This window comes from Meriones unguiculatus, chromosome 11 (assembly GCF_030254825.1).
Source record: "Meriones unguiculatus strain TT.TT164.6M chromosome 11, Bangor_MerUng_6.1, whole genome shotgun sequence".
In the NCBI taxonomy this organism is placed as follows: Eukaryota; Metazoa; Chordata; class Mammalia; order Rodentia; family Muridae; genus Meriones; species Meriones unguiculatus.
Genome location: NC_083359.1, coordinates 96,372,511 through 96,395,449, shown reverse-complemented (window position 1 = coordinate 96,395,449; position 22,939 = coordinate 96,372,511).

Below are 22,939 nucleotides of genomic sequence, written 5' to 3'. Positions count from 1 at the left end.
AAAATGGGAGTAAAAGGTGATGAGTAAGGACCCAGGAGGGCTATGCTTTCTGCTTCCTGCTTGCCCCAGAATTTAAAAAGGAGATATCCAACAGCTAGGAGATGACATTTTAGGAAGTGTGCATAAGATCACGTCATATCCTTTATCTGGATTATTTCCCTGCATTAGCCAACCATACCAAAAAGGAGGACAGACAGAAAAAGATAGGAAAGTGCATCTTCCCTTTCCCTTTGAGTTGATGGTAGATGGGCACAAGACACAGGAGGGGGAGGGTGGGAGTCGCCCCTGTGCAGAGTCATCACCATTCGGGGAAGAAAGAGTACCAGTGCACTGGGGACCTCTGCAGCAGGAGTTGCCTGGTTTCTGATGTGGCCTTGGTTAAAAGCGTTTTAACTTAAAGCTGGCATTTTAAAGATGAGCAGTTGGTAGTGAGAGGTTAGAGGAGGGAAAATCGTCTTTGTTTTGCTTTGCCACGTGACATTTCTTCCAAAGACGAACAGTTAAACTGGTTTCTCTTAAGAGCTTTTCTAGCAAACAAGAGCGTTTTCAGGGAGAAAAACAAATAAACAAACAAAAACTATGCACTTTGTGAGAGGGAGAGGGATTTGGGAGTACAGTGTGGGAGGAGAGAGAGAGATTGCAGAAGGTAGAATAAAGCTCTCTCTTTTGACATTTTTTAACAGAATGTTTGTTTTGGGTTTTGGACAAGCAGCCTACATTTTTATTTTGTGCAAGGTCCTCAAATTATATTGCTGGCCCTGACCCCAGGTCGGGCAGTGCCTTGATTCTTAGCTTCCAACACAGTGCCAGTTGTTCCTCAGGGCACAGTTAAGGGCAGGATCCCGAGAAGGAAGGCAAAGGCACCAGAATCCCTCAGGCAAGAATGATGTCACTGTGGCTCCTACAAGAAAAATCCCAGCAGCAGCTTTACCTTGGTCTCCATGGAAACCGGTGACGGCTTAACAATGAAAAGCAGAAACATCTTTCTAGGGATCTGCTTCTAGGAGGGAATCTCCTAAACCTATCACTAAAATATGTTAATAGATGTAGTCTGCCATTCTCCTGGCAGACATAAAGGGACATAGATCTGTCCTGTGCTCAAAGGACAGATGCAGAGCCTAGTGCAAAATGAAGCCACGTTCTTCTCTCTGAGTCTTTCCATCCAGGAACTAAGATAAAAGAAAAGCAGCTTCAAACCACTGTGTTCCCGTCCCTGCCTGCTCAAGGATTTTGAGAGACACGTGGAATTGAGCTTTCTCATTCCTAGCTTTCTGTTAGAGTATACTTTCTTATTTGCTTTGATTTGAAAGTAAAGACTTTTTGGAAGGTTTATTTAGTGTTTGGACTAATATAGAATATTGCTTTCTCTTTCTGTGTGTCTCTATCTGTCTGTCTGTCTCTCTCTCAAGTTTGCATTTGCAGTGGGACAAGGTAAAAAATTCAGTTTTACTAGAGCCTAAGAGTGTCATCACCTTTGATCTGGGAAGGAGCAGCCCAGAATGAGTGAACGGTAGCAACCATTGCTGGGCCATTCTGAGCGAGCGCTGCCTCTCCGGCCATGACCTGATGAGAGTAGGAGGCAGAAACTTCATCATTTTGATGAACCAGGCCATAGAACAGACCCGCTCTTGACCTTGGGCAGGAGCCGGAAATGCCTTTGGTTTTGTCTCGGCCAGAGGCAAGGAATGGCAGAAGGGAGGTCTCCTTTCTTATCTTTCAACTCTACGGGAACGTCCCTGCCTCAATGGAACACACGAGGATGTACTGCTGCTCCAGTCCAGACATCAGTGAACAACTTTGGTGAAAAACTTTGGAGCTGGATCTCTATATTTTCCTGGTGAAAGTGGGTTGTATCTACCCCAGTTTCAGCTCATTTACTGAGTGACGTTTGGCTCTTAACTCTTGAGGAGTCATGTTACTGGGACCAGTAGCTTTGGGCCATTGGGGATGGACTCTACTTCCTGTTTCCCTGGTAACATTAGGAAGGTAGGCAGTAGCTCTGCTACTCCTGAAGCCTAGTGATCTAAAGAATGGAATGCCTCCGACCTTGGGTGTGGACAGGATATTCAGACTGACAAATTAGAGCACTGCATACAGTGGTTCCTGCTCTAAGAGTTACTCCAGCTGAGGCTGTCAATCACCTGGCCAGATGTCTGCCTCACGTGGGCGTCTGATTCATCGGGAGACATTCTAAAGGGAAGAGAATAGCAATTATCCCTTAATGAGATGAAGCACTTATCTTTCTCAGAAGTCCTTCCTCTAGGCAGTGGAAATGCTATGGCCCTTTAATACAGTTCCTTATGTTGTCATGACCTCCACCCCCAACCATAAAATTATCTTTGTTGCTAGGTCTTAACTGTAGTTTTGCTACAGTTGTGAATCATAATGTAAATATCTGTGTTTTCTAATGGTTTTCTATGAACCCCGTGCAAGGTCATTCAACCCCCAGTGGAGTCACAACGCACAGGTTAGGCCTGGCTGCTCTAGGCACACTTACGGAGTTTCAGCAATGCCTGCTTTTACTCAGAAAAGCATAACTTCTTTTTCCTTCTCTCTTTTTCTTTAGGAGCTGGCCCAAACCTAAGTATGCTTTTCCTGACATCTGGGCTTTCTCACTTTTTTCTTTCTTTTCTTTTTTTAATGTTATCATCTTTCCCTTTCTGCCCCACGGTCACTGGTCAAGCTATCGTCATTGGACCCCCAACTTAAAAGGCACAACTTACTTTCCTCCTCTTCTTCATCTTCCTCCTCCTGGAGCTGCCAAGATTCATAGCTCACTACTCTATTACTCTTTCACAAACTCTAATAACATTGTTCTTAAGCTTCCTTCATCTATAAATTCTTTCATTAATGAGACCAAGAATCCCAAAAGGGAACCCCAGTTTTCTTGATAACATTGTAGGGAATGCTGAATTATTTCCCAAAGAAGTCCACTGAAAACCTCTCCCAATGAATTTGGGGTAGCTGGCCCTTATTATTCAAGAATGACAATTACTTTATAGCAGGAGTCAAGGGCTGTCAAAATTATCGCTGTTTCTGAGACCTGGACATCTTCATCCTCCAGTGACCCCAAATTCCCCCAGGGTGTAGATAAAGAAATGGCAGCAATCAGGTACTTCTTACGAAGCTTGTCTTAGTCCGTGACCTAAGCACAGTAGTGAGCCATCAAACAAAGAAAAAAAAAAAAAGCTCTTTCTTTTAGCTCTCCAGAGGTGACACACCAGGATTTAGCTGTGCGTCTGAGAGCCTGCCCAGTAGAGTGCTGGTCATGCTTACCCATGCAGCTTCCTTGATGGGAAAAGGAAAAAAAAAAAAAAAAAAGCACACTAATGGCGCATCTCTGTGGAGAGGAGATAAGTGCCCTCATTAGGAAGGCTTCGAAAATGAGGGATTGAGACATCATTTGATCTGATTCGGGTAGTACTATACTCTAAAGCCTGCATGTATTAAACAAAGGTGAATCAGAGTAAAAGGGCAGGCGAAGGAGGAGAAAATGCAAAAAATCTGTTGAAGGCAAATCCTTAATGAGTTTTCTATCGAGGAAGCCAATAAGTAGCTTGTTAGAAACAGGTCAAGGGGAAATATTTATATATTCACTCTCTCTCTCTCTCTCTCTTTTTTTTTTATCTGGCTTGCAGTCCAAAAAGCCTTAATTCTGTGGCCCATTACCACCAGAGCACAAACATGAATAACAATGACGCCTGCAGTTAATAGCTTTCAACATGACAGAGTTGTCTGGAAGTGTTGTATGCTGGGAAGTCAGGCTGATTTCCTTACAGGGGTCTTAACACTGCCCTTCACATTCCAGCAGAATAAAATCTACATATCTGGAAAAAAATTCTAGGCTCCCATGCCTCTTACCTAGCAAGCTGAAAGCCCTGAGTTCAGAAACCGGTACTACATAAACCAAGCATGGCGGTGCATGCCTGTAAGCACAGCCTTCCAGATGTGGGTGTGGGAGAGTCAGAAGCTCAAGGTTGTCCTCGGTTGTACGGCAAGCTGAGGCCAACCTGCGCTATCTAACATCTTGTCTCAAAGGAGGCTTGTTAGAGAGGGATTACTTTTTGTCTCCGGTTATGTTCCTAATTTTTGTATCTCACAGTAAGAGGGGTTTGGGGACACCGAGTCAGATGGTGCCTCTGTTACTGGGTCAAGCTGTGACTCAGATTCTCCAGCTATAAAGCAGGGGTAATGTTAATGAGCAGCTGGAACTGTGATGTTTTTAAGATAAGGTTTAAATGGAGTAATATATGTAAAATGTGGGCTGCGTTATTTAGGAGTAAGTTCTAAATTAATTATTCAAGAAAATCACTTGCACCATTAGCATAATTTTCAGTCCCTCAAACTTTCCAATTTGTTATCTCACAGAGTAAAGGAAGCCTGGCAGGTGTGATTGAGTTAAGGACGTCGAGATGAGGAATTATCCTGGGTTATTTTTGGGGGGGTCAATGTAATCACATGGGTCTGTTAAAGTGGAAGGATTCAGTTGCTGGCATGCTTACCCAGCATTCAGAAAGCCCCAGATAGGATTCCAGGTATTGGACAGCCATAGTGGCCCTCTCCTGTATTCCTAGCACTCAGGAGGCATAGACAGGGGGATCAGGAATTCATAGTCAACCTTGGTTTCATAATGCAGGGCCAACCTGGAATGTAAGGGGCCTTGTCTGGTGGGAGGCAGGGTTGTGAGTGGGTGGAGGAGAGAGAGGAAAGGGGAGAATAGAAGGAGGAGGGGAAAGGAAAGGCAGAAAATAAGGCCAAAATGATGACCCATGAGGTCTTTTCCACTTTCCTGCTTCTGTTTCTGTAGAAAAATTGTTCTCAACCTTCCTAATGCTGCAACCTTTTAATACAGTTCCTCATGTTGTGGTGAGCCCAGTCATAAAATTATTTCTTTGCTATTTTATGACTGTCATCTTGTTACTGTTATGAATTGTAGTATAAATATCTGATATGCAGGATATCTGATATGTGACCCTAAGTAGGTCACAGCCCACAGACTGAGAACCACTGCTGTAGAGGGAGAACCGAATGCCCAGAGCCAGAAGAGGCAAAGAATAGATTCCCCACTAATGTGCTGAGAGAGCAAGGCAGCCCTGATTATATCCTGACTTTAGCCCATTGAGTCTCATGTCAAAAATTTAATTCACAGACAGCACAATGGTAGATGGCATGCTTAAAGCAAAGAAAGCTGTGTGGGTGTGTGTGTGTGTGTGCACATGGGTATTCGTATGCTGTGACTCATGAGATTTATGGTGATTTGTTATGGCAGTAATAGCAAATGAAGTACATTCCATTTAAGTATTATTCTCTATCCTACACCCAGAATGGACTATAAAACCCTTGTGCGTTCACGCCATTTTTCCGTGCATTTTCGGTGCCATTCCTCCCCCTCCCCACCTCACCAGCGGTGTTAGTCTCAGTCAGAGCTCTCTCAGTGCTGACAGTGGCTCTTCAGCATGGCAGGGGGACCTGTGCCGCACCACCCTTGCCCCATGCTCTAAACACCCCCCTTATCATGTGCCATGGCTACCTCTCAGACAAGTCACATGTGTCATGGTCTACACTGCAAGGCCTTTAGGCCTTTGCCTCCACTTAGGACCCTCCGCCGGAAATGACCTTCCCTCAGGGAGCTGCAGGGCAGGTGGGTGAGTGTGCGGACATGAGCCGTCTTGCTCAGGTGCATGCCTCCCTTCTTAGATGGGTGTCCCAGACAAGTCATCCGGTGTCTTTGTGCTTCATTTCCCTCACCTGTGAACTAATAAGTGCAGTACCCCCACTGAAAGAATTACTCTATGCAAACAATTCAGAACTGCAACTGATTCAGCTAAACCAACCATTGCTGGGATACCCGACTTAGCATATTTTTTTGCCTTGTACTTGAACTCTTACAGTACAAGGCACCAGTATGTTCCCAGCATTTGAGAATGGCCTCACTCCCAGCAGGCATAATATTAAAGACGAGCTATCCTTAGTGAATCTGAGATTGAACTGAGACCTCCAAGCTCATTTCTTATTCCAAGGTTGAACGTTCACAAAACCAATAAGAAGCAGAACCACCATTTGAATGCTGGCTATTTGTTTGATATCTCAAAATATGTCACGGGTGATTTCTCATGTCCCTTCTCTCTGAGGCCTTCTCAGCAGGAATCCCCAGTGAGGCTTCTTAGCCCCTCCATTTTCCTGTCTCCATTTGCCTGCTTGATGATCTATCTATCTATCTATCTATCTATCTATCTATCTATCTATCTATCTATCTATGTATCTCTATATCTCTCTATCTATCTCTCTATCTTTCTACCTACCTGTCTATCTGTCTGTGTGTCTATTTATCTATCTCTATATATACATACCACCACCCAGTCACATATCTCCAGGAAGCATGGGGCTAGAACTAATAGAGTTTTAAAAGTATGTGTCTTCGGGAAAGCTGTCAAAGCCCAAAGGGTTAACCAAAAGGCAGGCGATGGGGAACAGTCAGCCCCTGGAGGATTCCTCAAATCACACAACATAAAGATTGGCATTTGTAGCTCTTACAGTTAGGCTGTAATTTACAGAAATTTCTGGACTATAGACTGTGGCCTATTTGAACTCTAAGTCCATTGGTACAGGTCACTCATTGATGATTATTTTATTTGAAGATATTTGTCCTTGGATTTTGGTGGCATTTTGCTGACACATGCAGACTATTGACTATTTAAATACCACTCAGCTCAAATGATAGATTTAAAAACGTGGAAATGGATGGCATTTCATTTAATTGCATTGTAAAAATCAAGTGGGAACTGGAGAGATGGTTAAGAGCATACATCGCTCTCCTAGAATTCAGTTCCCAGAATGAACACAATGGCCCACAACTACCTGTACCTTCAGTTCCAGGGGGTCCAGTGTCCTTTTCTGACTTTTTCGGGTGAATGCATATTCATGGTACACATAAATACACCCAGGCACACACATAAAGTAAAACGAACATTAAAAAGTAAAACCAACTACTTGACATAGATCATTCAGGGTTTTAATGAAGACAATAAACACTACGGTTTTTCCAGCTTCTCTTTCTTTCTCTTGTAAAATATACACACGTCATCAAAATTTCCAAGTTGACAACTGTTAAAGCTTTGATGTTTTTTATTTCCCACCCCTTACCTTATCTCTACGTAGATCTTCAAATACTGTATAGAATATAGATGACGACTCCTATGTCACTGACCTTTCCTGATCTGGCGGGAGAAGATTTTGATCTACAGCTTCCGGAATAGGGAGAGTCAGTTTCCTTTAAGGGCGTGGCGTTGGTGTGCAGGCCATGCTCCAGTAGAAAGCCTCACACCCTCGAGAACAGGGCAGCACCAACTGAGCTTGGTGGGTTTACAAAAGGAGGTTGGTAGAGAAGGGAGGATACATCTGGGAGGAGGGGATGGCGAGGGCGAATATAATAAAGACACACCCTGTACAATTCTCAAAGATCTAACAAAAATGGAAGAAAATTTCAATTTCTCAGCATTGAGTGTGCTGCGGATGTGTTTTTAACCTTTGTTGTGCTGGGGATGTTTCCTTCTATTAGAGGTCATTCAGTGAGATTTTTCATCCTGAAGGGGTATCATATTTTGTCAAATCCTTTTTCTGCATTGAGATGATTATCTGCTCTTCTCTCCCTCCCCCTTTTTTGCCTCAATGTTCATTGGGGATACTGAGCTGTATTTTTTTTTTTTTTTTGTCTGCAGTTTTTTTTCTCCAGGTTTGGTATCAGAGTCTAGGAACTGTCCTGACTCTTCATTGTCCCCCTTCGGAAAATGTTGAGGAATGGTTTTAATTCTTTAAATGATTGGCATGAGTCAACATGAAGATGTTGGATTCAGAGATTTTCTTCGTTGAGCTTGTAATTACTAGCTCAGTTTCTTCGCTACTTATAGATCTCGTCACATTTTCTCTTTCTTGGTATTCAGTTCTAGTAAGCTACCTCGTTGTAATAATGTGGCTTAGTTTGTTGGTGTACAATCATATTTAATAGTCTCACATAATCCCTTCATTTCTGTAAGGTTGCTAGTAGCGCTCCACTTCCACTCCTTATTTTGGTGATCTTGGGTTTGGTATTGTTGGGAGTGCTGGACACACACCACAGTCTAGGTCTTTGCTCTACCTCAGAGCTCTAGCTCACAGCTCAGTGTAGGATTTTTCATTAGTCAACCTAACTAAAGACTCAATAACTTTTAAAATCTTTTCAGTGAAACAGTTTATGAAACTTTCCCTGCTTTTTATTTCACTTATCTTTAATATTTTCTTCTTTTGTGTTTGCAAGAAAATTCACTTCTTTCTTAGTCATGCTATAATTATTGACCTGAGATCTTTTTGCCTACTCTAATATACACATTTATAGTCAATTTCTCTCTCAATGTTGCTTTCGTTAATCTCAACAACTAGTTCCCTAGTCTTGTACCCTGTCCTCTACCCTCCACGATCATACGCAAGTGCTCTAGATTTGTGCCTTTTCATTTCTTGAATGAACTCTTTTTCTCTGCATTCTTACCTCTTTGTCATTGGGTTGGAACTATAATAATGCTTTCTACTGTGCTGTCCCAATAGAAATTTTATCTCCTTTAGTTCATCTTTCATGTTCCATAATTCTTAAATAAAATGTGATGTTCTCCTTTTTATAATATGGGCTGCTGATTAGCACCTCCTCGCCTTCAGTGAAGTCTAAGCATTGGCTAAGACTCAGGAATGTCTAACTTGTATCTCATAGGTCACATGTAGCCCAGGAAAGCTATGAAGGCAACCCAACTCAAATCATAAACATATAATATTATGAAATATTTTTGTGATTTTGTAAAAATAAATCAATTGTGTCATTTCAAAGTATGAACTCTCTGGATGATATTTTTGTTGCAGTGTTGGAAGGTTGAGCACGCCTAATGGGTCTTTCACACATGGTCTCTAACATCAGTATACTGGACTCTCCGAAAACAGTTCCATCAGGCTTAATTAACCACATGTGTTTCTACAAAAGTGCATATGCATCATATGTAGCCATTTGCTTGGAAAGAGCTTTCTTTTCCTCTTCCTTGGGTAACTTGTACTGACTACTTAACATTGGCCCAAGACACATTTCATTTGTAGTTTTTACACCATTTTCTCTCTGCTCTACGTTAGATACTAATCATGCTCTCAGGACCTTGTATATATATCCATCATGACAGTAAGCCCATCTTATCTTACAATCTTCTGTTTATTTAAGAATTTTCCCACTGTACAACAGGGAGAGGAACCTCTTTTTTTTGCGTTTTTATGCTTTAATCCCCAGAAAAAATTAGGCATTAAATCTCCTTGGAATGAATAAATGGGAAAGTTTCCACCATCTTTATGATATAATAGCTCCTCTTATCCTGCTAAAGAAAATAAAAAAGCTATACTGTAATTAATAATTTAGAAACACTGAATAGATGAATCTATAGATAAGGTTTGTTGTGTTTCAATAATTAAAAAAAAAGATAATTAATGTAGTACAAGTGGCTTTTTCTTAAACATTCATTGACGTAATTTTTCTTCCTTCTTCCATTTCATAAGACACAAACTGCATTTTCCTCTCAGTCAATTAGATGTTATAGATTTGTGGTCCATTCACATTTCTCACCACCCTGCCATTCTCTAAACTGCCGCTTTTATTACTTTTCTATTTTCACATCTTCCTCCCAGCCCCATGACCAAGCGTACCCTAAGGCAGTAGTTATTTTCACTTTACTGAAGGAAGCTTCATTGTTGATGCAGGACCAGCAGTCTTCCCAGCATGCAATTTGCCATCCCTTTAGATAGCATTCTACTCTTGTATTTGTTGAATATTCTCAGAGATGACTGGAGCTGCAGTTCTGCCTTAAGAGTGGTCTGTCTTGTGATTTTGGTCACAATGATCATTGATGCCATAATCATTTGGCAGGGGTGGGTGGGTGGGGGAGTGTCCTGCCTATTGTGTTGCCTTCTGTCAAGGGTCAATTTAGTCCATCAGAATTGGAGAATGGTGCTAAATCAGGGAAGAGTGCTAAATCGAATTAGGTCAAGTCTGCTGAGAGGCAGAGAGTTTGTCCAGCACCTCTATAAAGTGACCAGTCATTTCCACAGAAGTTATTTTGCTTAGAGAAGAGAAACAAAATTTGACCTTAGAAAAGTGCCATTGTCTGGGAAAGGAAAAAGTAATTTTCAAATTTCTTTTAGCAACTACCAAATGCTTCCCTTGAAAGATGTAAAAAAAAATGTGTTCCTGCAAAATTTATGCTGTGCCTTCCCATTCTCCCCTTAAATCCTCATCTTGTGGCTAACTTGGGCTATCTCATTCTTTCTCAACCATTTTCATTTCGTTAACCAAACACATTTTTGCAATTTTTGGATCCACAGGGTTGTTTTTCTTGGGAGTATCCAATAGCATTGCATTTCTCTGAATTATGTCCCCTCTAAAATGTAGCTTGGTACAATGAACTTGTGTTTTTCTATGAAGTCATATCTTTCTTCCTCTAAAAGCCCAAAGAGCCTCCTTCAATCTCCCCCTTATTATGCTTTACACTGCAATAACTTACTTCTTGTATGTTTTGTACTCTCAGAATATTTGTGTTGGTGCATAGCAATAGGTAGATGTTCAACCTACCTATTGAGATATTGAGAGTGCACCTTGAGAGACCGTTGGTCTAGAAGAGCAGTTCTCAACCTTTCAATGCTGCAACCCTTTAATACAGTGCCTCATGTTGTGGTGATTCCCAACCATAAGATTATTCTCATTGCTACTTCATAACTGTGAATTTGCTGCCGTTATGAATGGTAATGTAAGTCTCTGTGATTTCCGGTAGTCCTAGGTGACCCACACAGGGGTCATGACTCACAGGTTGAGAAATGCTAATCTGGAATATACACAGAGCTGGGAGTTGAGGAGCCCATGGAGACATAACGGATGTCAATGCTGAAGAGGCACTTTTACCACAGAGGCTTGGGGTACAAAGTACTAAGGCAGAAAAGAAGCTGCAGTAGAAATTTTCAGGGCAGGTATGTTTTCCTGCCCTCTGTGAGGAAGTGAAGGATGTAAAAGGCAGAGGGTACCCCGATGTTCTTCTCAGTGGAGCCTCATTCTGGAACAGATATTCTGGGAAGATAAAGAACGTGACCCCCCAAGTCTCAAGAGGGGTGAGGATGCTCTCAGCAGGATGAAAGGTTCATATTGAAAAAAAAAGATGACCTCAGCTTTTTGTATAAAGAGCATTTAACTTATTTTGGCAACCCCAGGGAGCCACTGGTATTTGGAGAGGGAGTTCAGATAAAAATGTCAGCCATAAGCACTGAGTTCTTGCTGTGGGCTCAAGGTCTGGGTAACATTCACTATCACTGATGGAGACTTAGTGTACAAAGTCTATCTCTGCTGTGCTTAGAACTCAGACTCTGGGGTCCAGGGATGTTTTTCACATCTGGAAAACCCTGAAAGTACAAATTCACCCATGACAGGCTCCTCAGGGTGACTAACAAACCAAGTAATTTAAATTGAATTAAATTCTATCTATGTAGGAACATTCTTATGATAATGTGAAGTTGATTGGTAAAGCATGAACTAATTAAAAATGTGTTGTCTTTGGTAGATAAGCACTTAGAAACATGGGTTTTCTACATTATTGGAACAAAGACTCCAGAATACTCTCTCCCATTTGTTTGGAGATGAGACATGGGGATATTTTAATTCTCTAGTTCTGGAGTAGTCTGCATCCCTGTGTTGTTATTATTTGGACAGGTTTGACTTTTTCTTTTGCCATTTCTCTCACTTCACTTATCTTTATCTGTTTAATAGCTAATTAGCATCAAACGACTTCTTCTAGGTGCGAGTTTGCCAACAATTATATGTTTTCACAATCTGCTAAAATCTTCTATCCAGATAGAGCTTCCTGCTTTCTTCTAAAATGTTAAAACATGTCTGAATATAATGAGGCATCCAAGGTACTCAAATGTTTTCAGTTTGGTGTTTTCCTCATGCAGTTTGTCAGGAGCTAATGCTGTTGATTCTCTTCATTCAACTGATTAGTTTGCAAAGAACAATTCCCAGAGAAAATGATAACCCATGACCTGAGAATACTAGTAAAACATTCTCACATCATGACTTATCCTCTGGTGCTTGGCTACATGCTCTAAGAGTCTTAAAGTTTTTTTTTCATTACTATTGAAGTCATTGTGTGTATGTTGTGTTTTTCTTTTAACTAAAGCTACATAGAACCAAAATAATACTTCATTCCAAATTGCTAGCCTGATATACCAAGAGCGTAACAACAAAAACTGGTATACTGAGAGATGGGGAGAGGATAAAAAGAGGAAAAGCAAAGGGGGAATGGAAGAAACTCATAAATTGATATTTTGGTAATACAACTATGTGTATTTATTTAATGAACACATGTATTTATTTTGAGATACAGTTACAGTCTATAGTCTGTCTTCCCACCCTGTGGATCAGCCACTCAAGTGTGGGATTACAGGTATATGTTGGCCAACCCCAGTGTTATAATTTTATTTTTAAAATGACATTTCAAAATATATTTTATTGATTATTTGGGAATCTTACATCTTGCACCCTAATCTCACTCACCTTCCAGTCCTCCTATGTCTGCCCTCCCCTCCCCAGTAACTTCCCCTCCACTCCCCCGACTCCACAAAAAAAAAAAAAAAAAAAGGAAAAAAAAAAAAAAGAAAAAGGCAAGCTCGTTTTCTGTTGTCCATGGAGCATGGTCACATTCCTAGTGGCCAATCCCCCAAGGGATGGTGAATCTTTCTTTACCGGTATCACTGCCACAAGCCACGCTGCAGCTGGTGAGGGGCAGGGCCAGTTCTCCCACACCCACAGGCATCAATATGGTTCTTTAGATGGCAGTCCAGACCACGGGCTTCAGAGGTAACATGGGCCACATACATCAACAGAGCCCCAGGCCATGTCTGGACCACTGACTCCCTCATGGCCCCCAGTGTCTGCATGGGCCACAAGCCTCAATATGGCCGAAGGTGGTCAGACATTTCACTCACAAAAACATGCTCTCTGCAACCCTGTGTGCATGCACAGCAAAGGTGGAGGATATCAGCAAGGCACCTGTCAGTAGCCCAGACTGCCAAAGTTCACATGGATCTTAGGCTTCATGGTGGTCTGGGGAAGCAGCATGGACCATAGACACTAATATGGCATCTGGTGGCATCGCAGACAACTGTGGTCCTTTGAAGGGGTCCAGTTTAGAAAGAGGACTTTTTCAGGGGGTGAGGACAGGAGGAACCAGTGGTGGGCAGCTTGTTTGGGGGCTGAGTTTGTGTCAACACAGGTCCAGCGCACTGTTCATCATCCTGCTGACCCTACTGAGCAATGATAGCATGTCCACCACGGCCCTCTCTTTCACCTGTCACCACTATCACGTCTCCAGTTCTGCCTTTCTCTCCATAGCAAATTCGATGCTCTGTGTTTCCATCTTTCCCACCTCTTCATCACAAATCTGTGCATTACAGTGGTACTGGCCACTCTTCTACCTGCCTGTGCCACGAGAATATAACATTTGAGAAATACATGGCAATACAAATAATCTCCATATTAGCGTAAAGTATAATAGTGTAATCAACACCTGGAGCCTACCATACCATCTAGGATCTTTATCACAGACCCATGACTTCCATGTAGAACGCATTGTTCTCTCATTATGTCCTACTGTTTTATCCCCCCCACTATTTTCCCACAAAAATTTTTCTGCAATTTGGGTTAGTTTTTTCTATTGTTTCTTCTATGTCAAAAAACTGAAGTATTAAGTAACAATATTTTAGGCATAAAACTTAAAATTCATAGTTACACACATAAAGAATATAGGCTGTATACTGACCTAAGTCTAAGGAAATAAATAAGAAAATAAAAAGTATAAATAAAAAGAAGTCTCAGAGATATAAGAGCTGAAATGAGTCAAAACACCTAATCTACAGAACAACGAAAAGATACTAAAAGCAGCAAGGGAAAAAGGCCAAGTAACATATAAAGGTAGACCTATCAGAATCACACTGGACTTCTCATCAGAAACTATGAAAGCCAGAAGGGCCTGGGCAGAGATCATGCAGGCTCTAAGGGACCACAGATGCTAACCTAGACTACTATACCCAGCAAAGCTTTCATTCAACATAGATGGAGAAAACAAAATATTCCACAACAAAACTAAATTTAAGCAATATTTGAACAGCAAACCAGCCCTACAGAAGATACTAGAAGGAAAATTCCAATCCAACAAAAACAACTACATCCAAGAAAACATAGGTTATAGATAATTTCCCAACAAAAATAAAAAGAAAACAAGCAATGAATCACAGTAACACCACAAACTCCACAATAATAGGAAATAAAATTCAATAGTCATTATTATCGATCAACATCAATGGACTCAACTCTCCAATAAAAAGGCACAGACTAACAGAATGGGTGTGGAAACAGGATCCAACATTCTGCTACATCCAAGAAACACACCTACACAACAGAGATAAACACTACCTCAGAGTAAAATGCTGGAAAACTGTTTTTCAAGCAAATGGACCCAAAAAACAAGCAGGAGTGGCTATCTTAATATCTAATAAAATAGACTTTCAACCAAAACTAACCAAAAAAGATGTAGAGGGGCACTACATTCTCCCAAAAGAAAAATCCACCAAGAAGACATCACAATTCTGAACATCTATGCCCCAAATACAAGAGCACCTACATTCGTAAATGAAACATTATTAAAACTTAAATCACACATCGACCCCAACACCTTAATAGTAGGAGACTTCAACACCCCAGTATCACCAAGGGACAGATCATCTAGACAGAAGCCAAACAGGGAAATAAAGGCACTTACAAATGGTCTAATTCAAATGGACCTAATAGATGTCTACAGGACTTTTCACCCAAACTCAAAAGAGTATACATTCTTTTCAACACTTCATGGAATATTCTCCGAGATAGATCATATAGTTGGTCACAAAACAAGCCTCAACAGATACAAGAAGATTGAAATAATCCCTTGTATACTATCTGACCACCATGGACTAAAGCTGGACCTCAACGACAATGGAAATAGCAAAAAGCCTACACACACATGGAAACTTAACAACTTACTTCTCAATGACAGCTGGGTTAAGGATGAAATAAATTAATGACTTCCTAGAATTCAATGAAAATGAAAGCACAACATACCCAAATTTATGGGACACAATGAAAGCAGTACTTAGAGGAAAACTCATAGCACTAAGTGCTTTTAAGAAGAAATCTGTAACATCTCTTACAAACAACTTAATGGCACAACTGAAAGCCCTAGAAAAAAAAAAAGAAGCAGAAGCACCCAAGAGGAGCAGATGGCTGGAAATAGTCAAACTCAGGGCTGAAATCAACCAACTAGAAACAAATAAAACAATTCAAAGAATCAATGAAACCAAGAGCTGGTTCTTTGAGAAAATTAACAAGATAGACAAACCCTTAGCCAAACTAACTAAGAGAGAAACTATTCAAATCAGCAAAATCAGAAATGACAAGGGGGACATAACTACAGACAATGAGGAAATGCAAACAATCATTAGGTCGTACTACAAAAGCCTATATGTCACAAAGTTCGAAAATCTAAAAGAAATGGACAATTTTCTTGACAGATTCCATCTCCCAAATTAAGTCAAGACCAGGTAGAAAGATTGAACAGCCCTATATTCCCCAAGGAAATCGAAGCAGCCATCAACAGCCTCCCTTCCAAAAAAAGCCCAGGGTCAGATGGTTTCAGTGCAGAATTGTACCAGACCTTCGAAGAAGTGCTAACTTCAATTCTCTCCAAATTATTCCACAAAACAGAAACAGAAGGAACATTACCAAACTTCATTCTATGAAGCCACAGTAGCCTTAATACCTAAACCACATAAAGATCCAACAAAAAAAGAGAACTTCAAACCGATCTCTCTTATGAACATTGATGCAAAGATACTCAATAAAATACTTGCAAACCGAATCCAAGAACACATAAAAGATATCATCCACTCTGACCAAGTAGGCTTCATTCTAGGCATGCAAGGGTGGTTCAATATACGGAAATCCATCAATGTAATCCACCACATAAACAAACTGAAGGAGAAAAACCACATGGTCATCTCCCTAGATGCCGAAAAAGCATTTGACAAAATCTAACACCAATTCATGTTTAAAGTCTTGGAGAGATCAGGGATACAAGGAACATACATAAACATAGTAAAGGCAATATACAGCAAGCCTATAGCCAATACCAAACTCAACGGAGAGAAACTTAAATCAATCCCACTGAAATCAGGGACAAGGCAAGGCTGCCCATTGTCTCCATATTTCTTCAACATAGTACTTTAAGTCTTAGCTAGAGCAATATGACAAGTAAGGGAGATCAAGGGAATACAAATTGGAAAGGAAGAAGTCAAAGTTTCACTATTTGCAGATGATATGATAGTATACCTAAGTGACCCCAAAAACTCAACCAGAGAACTCCTTCAGCTGATAAACACCTTCAGCAAAGTGTCCGGATGCAAAATTAACTCAAAAAAATCAGAAGCCCTCCTGAATACCCAAGAAAAAAGGGTCAAGAAAGAAATCAGGGAAACAACACCCTTCACAATAGCCATTAATAACATAAAATACCTTGGGGTGACTCTAACCAAGCAGGTGAAAGACCTGTTTGAAAAAAACTTCAAGTCTCTGAAGAAAGAAATCAAAGAAATCGTCAGAAGAGGGAAAGATCTCCCATGCTCATAGATCGGTAGGGTTAACATAGTGAAAATGGCCATCCTGCCAAAAGCTATCTACAGATTCAATGCAATTCCCATCAAAAACCAACACAATTCTTTATAAACCTTGAAAGAAAAAATTCTCAACTTCATATGGAGAAACAAAAAACCCAGAATTTCTAAAACAATCTTATACAACAACAGATCTTCTGGAGGTATATCCATCCCTGATCTCAAGTTGTACTACAGAGCAATAATAATAAAAACTGCTTGGTACTGGCATAGAAACAGAAAGGTGGATCAATGGAACTGAATAGAAGACCCAGAAATAAACCCACACACCTATGGATACTTGATTTTTGACAAAGAAGCCAAAACCATTCAATGGAAAAAAGACAGTATCTTCAACAAATGGTGCTGGTCCAACTGGATGTCTACATGCAGAAAAATGAAAATAGATCCATATTTATCACCCTGCACAAAACTAAAGTCCAAGTGGATCAAAGACCTCAATATAAAACCAGATACTCTAAATCGGTTAGAAGAAAAAGTGGGGAAGACCCTAGAACTCATTGGCACAGGAGACAACTTCCTGAACAGAACACCATCAGCACAGGCCCTAAGAGCAACAATAAATAAATGGGACCTCATGAAACTGAAAAACTTCTGTAAAGCAAAAGACACTGTCATTAGAACAAAACGACAGCCTACAGATTGGGAAAGGATCTTCACCAACCCAACATCTGACAGAGGGCTGATATCTGGAATATATAAAGAACTAAAGACATTAAAAGGCAATAATTCAAGTAGCCCAATTAAAAAATGGGGTATGGAGCTAGACAGAGAATTCTCTGTAGAAGAATATAGAATGGCAGAGAAACACATAAAGAGATGTTCAACATCCCTAGCCATCAGTGAGATGCAAATCAAAACGACACTGAGATTTCATCTTATACCCATCAGAATGGCTAAGATAAAAAAGCTCAAGAGACAACACATGCTGGAGAGGCTGTGGAGAAAGAGGAACCCTCTTCTATTGCTGGTGGGAATGTCAACTGGTACAACCACTCTAGAAATCAATCTGGCGCTTTCTCAGACAATTAGGAATAGTGCTTCCTCAAGATCTAGCTATACCACTCCTAGGCATATATCCAAAAGATGTTCAAGTATACAACAAGGACATTTGCTCAACCATGTTTGTAGCAGCTTTATTTGTAATAGCCAGAACCTGGAAACAACCCAGATGTCCATCAATGGAGGAATGGATACAGAAATTGTGGTACTTTTACACAATGGAATACTACTCAGCAATTAAAAACAAGGAAATCATGAATTTTGCAGGCAAATGGTGGGATCTAGAAAAAAATCATCCTGAGTGAGATACCCCAGGAGCAGAAAGACACACATGCTATATCCTCACTTATATAGACCTATAAGATAGGATAAACATACTAAAATATGTACACCTAAAGAAGATAAACAAGAAAGAGGTCCAGGGGTAAGATGATCAGTCCTCATCTAGAAAGACAAAGGGGATGGACATTGGAAATAGGAGAAAACAAGTAACAGGGCAGTAGCCTACCACAGAAGGCCCCTGAAAGACTCTACCTAGCAGTGTATCAAAGCAGATGCTGAGACCCATAACCAAACCTTTGGCAGAGTGTAGGGAATCATATGAAGGAAGGAGGAATTAGTATATCCTAGGGGGGACAGGGAGCCCCACAAAGTCCAAATATATCTGAGCACAGGGGACTTCTATGAGACTGTTTATCCAACCAAGGACCATGCATGGATATAACCTACAACCCCCGCTCACACATAGCCCATGGTAGCTGAGTATCCAAGTGGGTTCCCTAGTAAGGGGGACAGGAATTGTTTCTGACATGAACTCATGAGCTTCCCTTCCCCCCTGAGAGAGGAGCAGCCTTGCTAGGCCACAGATAAAGACATTGCAACCATCCTGAAGATACCTGATAAACTAGGGCCAGATGGAAGGAGAGGAGGACACCCCCTCTCAATGGACTCGGAAGGGGGCAGGGAGGAGATGAGGGAGGGAGGGGAGGATTGGGAGGGAAAGAAGGGGAGGGCTACAGCTGGGATACAAATTAATGTATAAAATTATTTAAAAATAAAAAAATATTAAAAATAAAAAAATAAAATAAAGAGATGAAATGACTGTCAAAGACCAAACTAATTAGGTTTTCTTGGTCGAAGAAGACCCACTGAACAACAACAAAATCCCCAGAACAGATTGAGAAGCAAATAGCATCCAAAGGAACCAAAGAAAGTAACTTAAAAGCAGTAGCTTGCCAGATAAATATTAAGCAAAGATACTAAATAGTCAAAAAGTCTGTTAAGGAGCTTAGTTCTCAATGATGCTGTTAAAGTCATGGACTTTTCCAAGCCAAATGAAGTTTTGAAATACAAAAAGCCAGTAAGTATAAGTAAAAAGTGATCTTAGCTCAATATTTTTGGCAGGTGGGAATATCCTTATCTTCAAGGCCTTGATAAAGTTTTAGAGAGAAAGAAAACTGGGATATGAGTGCTTTATCTGTGTTAAAATCTAGGTACCAAACTTTGTATGTTGCAAGTAGAAAGCGCTTTTGCAAAAGAGATTTTGCAAAAGATTTTATTTCATTACTGGGTGGTGTGCATCTCTGTGTGGATATGTGCCCAAGGGTGCAGGTGCCTATGGGTAAAGACTTTGGGTCCCCTAGAGCTGGAATCACAGGTGGCTGTGAGCCAACCAGCCTGGGTTCCAGGAGCCACGCACAGGCTCTCTACAAGGGCTGGACATTCTCTTGCTTGCTGAAACATATCCAGCCCCAGAAAACACATGCACTTTTCTGACACTCATTTAGTTGTAAAGCAAGCACTGACTCTATGTTAGATGAAACTAGTTGAGTTCCTCAAAATATAGTATATAGGCTACATAATTTGGGAAGAATGAATTAAAATTAGGAGTAAACACCAAAATTAGAATTCATACCCTCAAAACAAATTTAGGCACCCATTTAGAAATAACTCTTAAATTACGTTGGCAGTTCCATGGTCAGCTCTGAAGGTCAGGCTGTTGTAGAGCGGGAGGCTGACTCTGGCCCGTGAGTAGGACGTGCTTACAGCTACATGTGAGTACTGGGCCCTTTACATGAAAGCATAGAACAGGTTTCACCCTTTAGGAGTCTTTCCCCAGCCTGTGATCTCTCTGAGGTGGTACCCAGCCACCTCAACATGAAAGCAATTAAAGCCCTTCTCAGTTTAACTGAGAGGCAGGAATGCCAGTATCACATACCTGCAATGCTAGAAATAGAAAAACGAATACTGCGTTTATAGACAAAATAAAAGTAGTTTAAGTAATATTATCTTATAAAGGCTACAAATATGTGAGAAGGAATGTGATGGGCTCTTTTTTTCTTTCAAGTAGAAATAGGCAAAACTGGTTCAGGAAGAATTAAAAACTCAACACAGCAGGAGTTCTAAGACCACCGTCAGGTGATAGTTCTGCTTGGAGGACTCACAGGTCTTAGGGAAGCTGCTTATTATGCTGGAAAGGTAAGGACAAACTCAGCAATGGTGTGGAGGGTGGAGCTCAGGAGAAACCATGGCAAGCTTGTTCTTGCTCCGTAGAGTCTCGCTGTATGGCTCAGCTGAATGTAGGTGCTGGGCATTTCACTGAGGTGCAGTCATGTGAGGATGGACTGCCTGGGTGTTCAGCTTTCAGTTTTGTTCATAGATCAAACCCATAAAGCATTGCCCAGGAACCAATGTGAACAAAAAAAATGGCATCATCTGGTACGATGATTAGCATAAGCTGCCCAGCATGGCCCAGGTCCCAGGGAAGCCATTCCAGGGCCTTACGGGACCTGAGCAAGGGTCAATCCCAAAGACATTTAAATTGTACAACTTAAACAATGTAGGTATGCTAAATTAATCACTTTCTGAGTATAAAGTAAGTGAATTATCCTGAAAGTCATTTTGAAAGCCGTTAAGATTGACTATTAAAAAATAATAACTGGCGTTCTATACCTTCATAATCAAATTCCATCAAGTTTTAGAGCAGGTCATGGCAGCGTGATTCAAAATTCCCCATCACCGGACTGCCTTCATCCGCCAGCTGCCAAAATAATACATGGATCCTTTTTATTAATATGAAAGCTTGGCTTTACCTTAGGCTTGCCCCCAGCTAACTTGTATAACTTAAATTACCATGTGTACACTAATTTACATTCTGCCATGTGGCTCAGTACCTCTCTTCAGTACCAGCACCGATTCCTTCCACCGTGTCTGGCTGGCAAATCCCCTAATGTGAGTCTCTCCCAGAGTTTCTATCTCTGTTGGAAGTCCTGCCTATCCTCTCCTGCTTGGCTGAAGGCCATTCAGCTCTTTATGAAATCAATCAGAGGTGATGAAGAGGATGTTTACAAAACCCTGAGACAGGTGATGCTTCATGAAAATAACAATACCAAAGTCAGAAGTCAGGCCTGTTCTCAACTCTCTGACCGTACAGAAATCAGCATTTAATAATACAAAGACAGCCTTTACACAGTACACAAGAGATTTCCCCAACACTTCCCTGATGTCTTAGAAAGGAAGAAATCCCATTTATGTATAATTGCAGCATAAAAACATAGGCTGAAAATTACAGTATAAAAGGCAATAGATGAACTGTAGATGAACCATACTTTCTAACATGAAGCTGGAAACTCCTATTAAATGCCAGCCCATCAGGACTTGCAGCACCTTAAAACCACAATAGCTCCTGGCCCCACAGGCTCCATTTCAGGAATTCAAGAATGCCTTATTATCTAGAAATGAATTGATATATAGCATTGCTGTAGTAGGCCCATGGGGCACAGACTGCAATTTTTCAGTACACAGAAAAAAAAAAAGCTATTTGACCAAGTTATTCTCTTTATGATTTTAAAGTAAAGTAAAATATTTACTCAACTCAAAAATTGAAAACGTGCATTTCAAGTTGTTAATGAGACAAGATCAGTCAATTATCCTTTTGATTTTATTCAGCTACATTTCATTAATCCTAGAAGCAGTGGCCATTAAAACTGAAGGAAAGAAACACAAAAGGCGTAAACATTGCAAAAGGATTTTGAGATGTGAATTTTGAGATCTCACGTGGTGTATTTTACACCAGAAGAGGCTAAGGAAATCCAACTGGAATATGATTGCACGCCACAGAGGAGCCCAACAAATGCTAGCAGCAGTTTGTGATCACATCCGGTGCAGCTTGTAGAATGTTGGCGTCCTAGCCTGGATGTGTGTGTCACTCAGAGAACAGCCTCTGATGTCCCCTTTCCTGAGAGAAGAGACGCGGCTCACCTGTAAGCCAGGAACTGTCTGTGCTGACAGGTGTGACAGACCCATCTTACAAGTGTCTTCATATTTAGAAATAATGATTATACTTTTGTTTAACTGGCAGATGGCTGGAATTGCTTTCTTTGCCTTTACAGAGTCTAGAAGAGGTTTAGTCTGTTGCAATATTGATACAAGCTGCAATGCCCTGACTTCCTCACTGTGGACTGGGGGGGGGGAATGCCCCCCACAGGGTCATGTTCTGAACACTTGGTCCCCAGCTGGTGGTGCTATTTTGGAGGCTGTGCAGTCTTCAGGGGGCGGGGCCGTTGGAGGTTAATCCCCTGGGCCTCAGATTCCAGCCTTTGCGTTTGCTTCCTGCCCCTCAGCTCTTTTCATCACTGTCAGCTCTGTCCTGGCTCCTCACCTCCCTGTGACAGACTGACACCATAAGCCAACACAAATATTTCCCCCCTGAAGTTGTTTCTGTCAGATATTTTAGTTACAGGCACATAAATGATACAACCACGAACGATGGCGATTTAGTTCTCATTGGCCGAAGGCAGGAAGTTCAAGGTCAAAGAGCTGGCAGATCGTGTGTCTGGTTCATCAACAGCACTTTCTTCCTGTGTCCCATGTGGTAGAGGGAACAGAGCAGCTCACTGGGACCGTGAATAAGGCCACAAGTCCCAATCTTGTGGGTCTGCCCCCATGCTCTGATCCTCTCTGAAATCTCACTTCTTTGTGTGAGTGAGACCTGACATGCGTGCGTGCGTGCGTGCGTGCGTGCGTGCGTGCGTGTGTGTGTGTGTGTGTGTGTGAGGGAATGTGTGTGCATGTTCATGTGTATGCACATATGAAGAGTGTGTGTGTATTGTGTGTGTGTGTATTCCATGGTGTG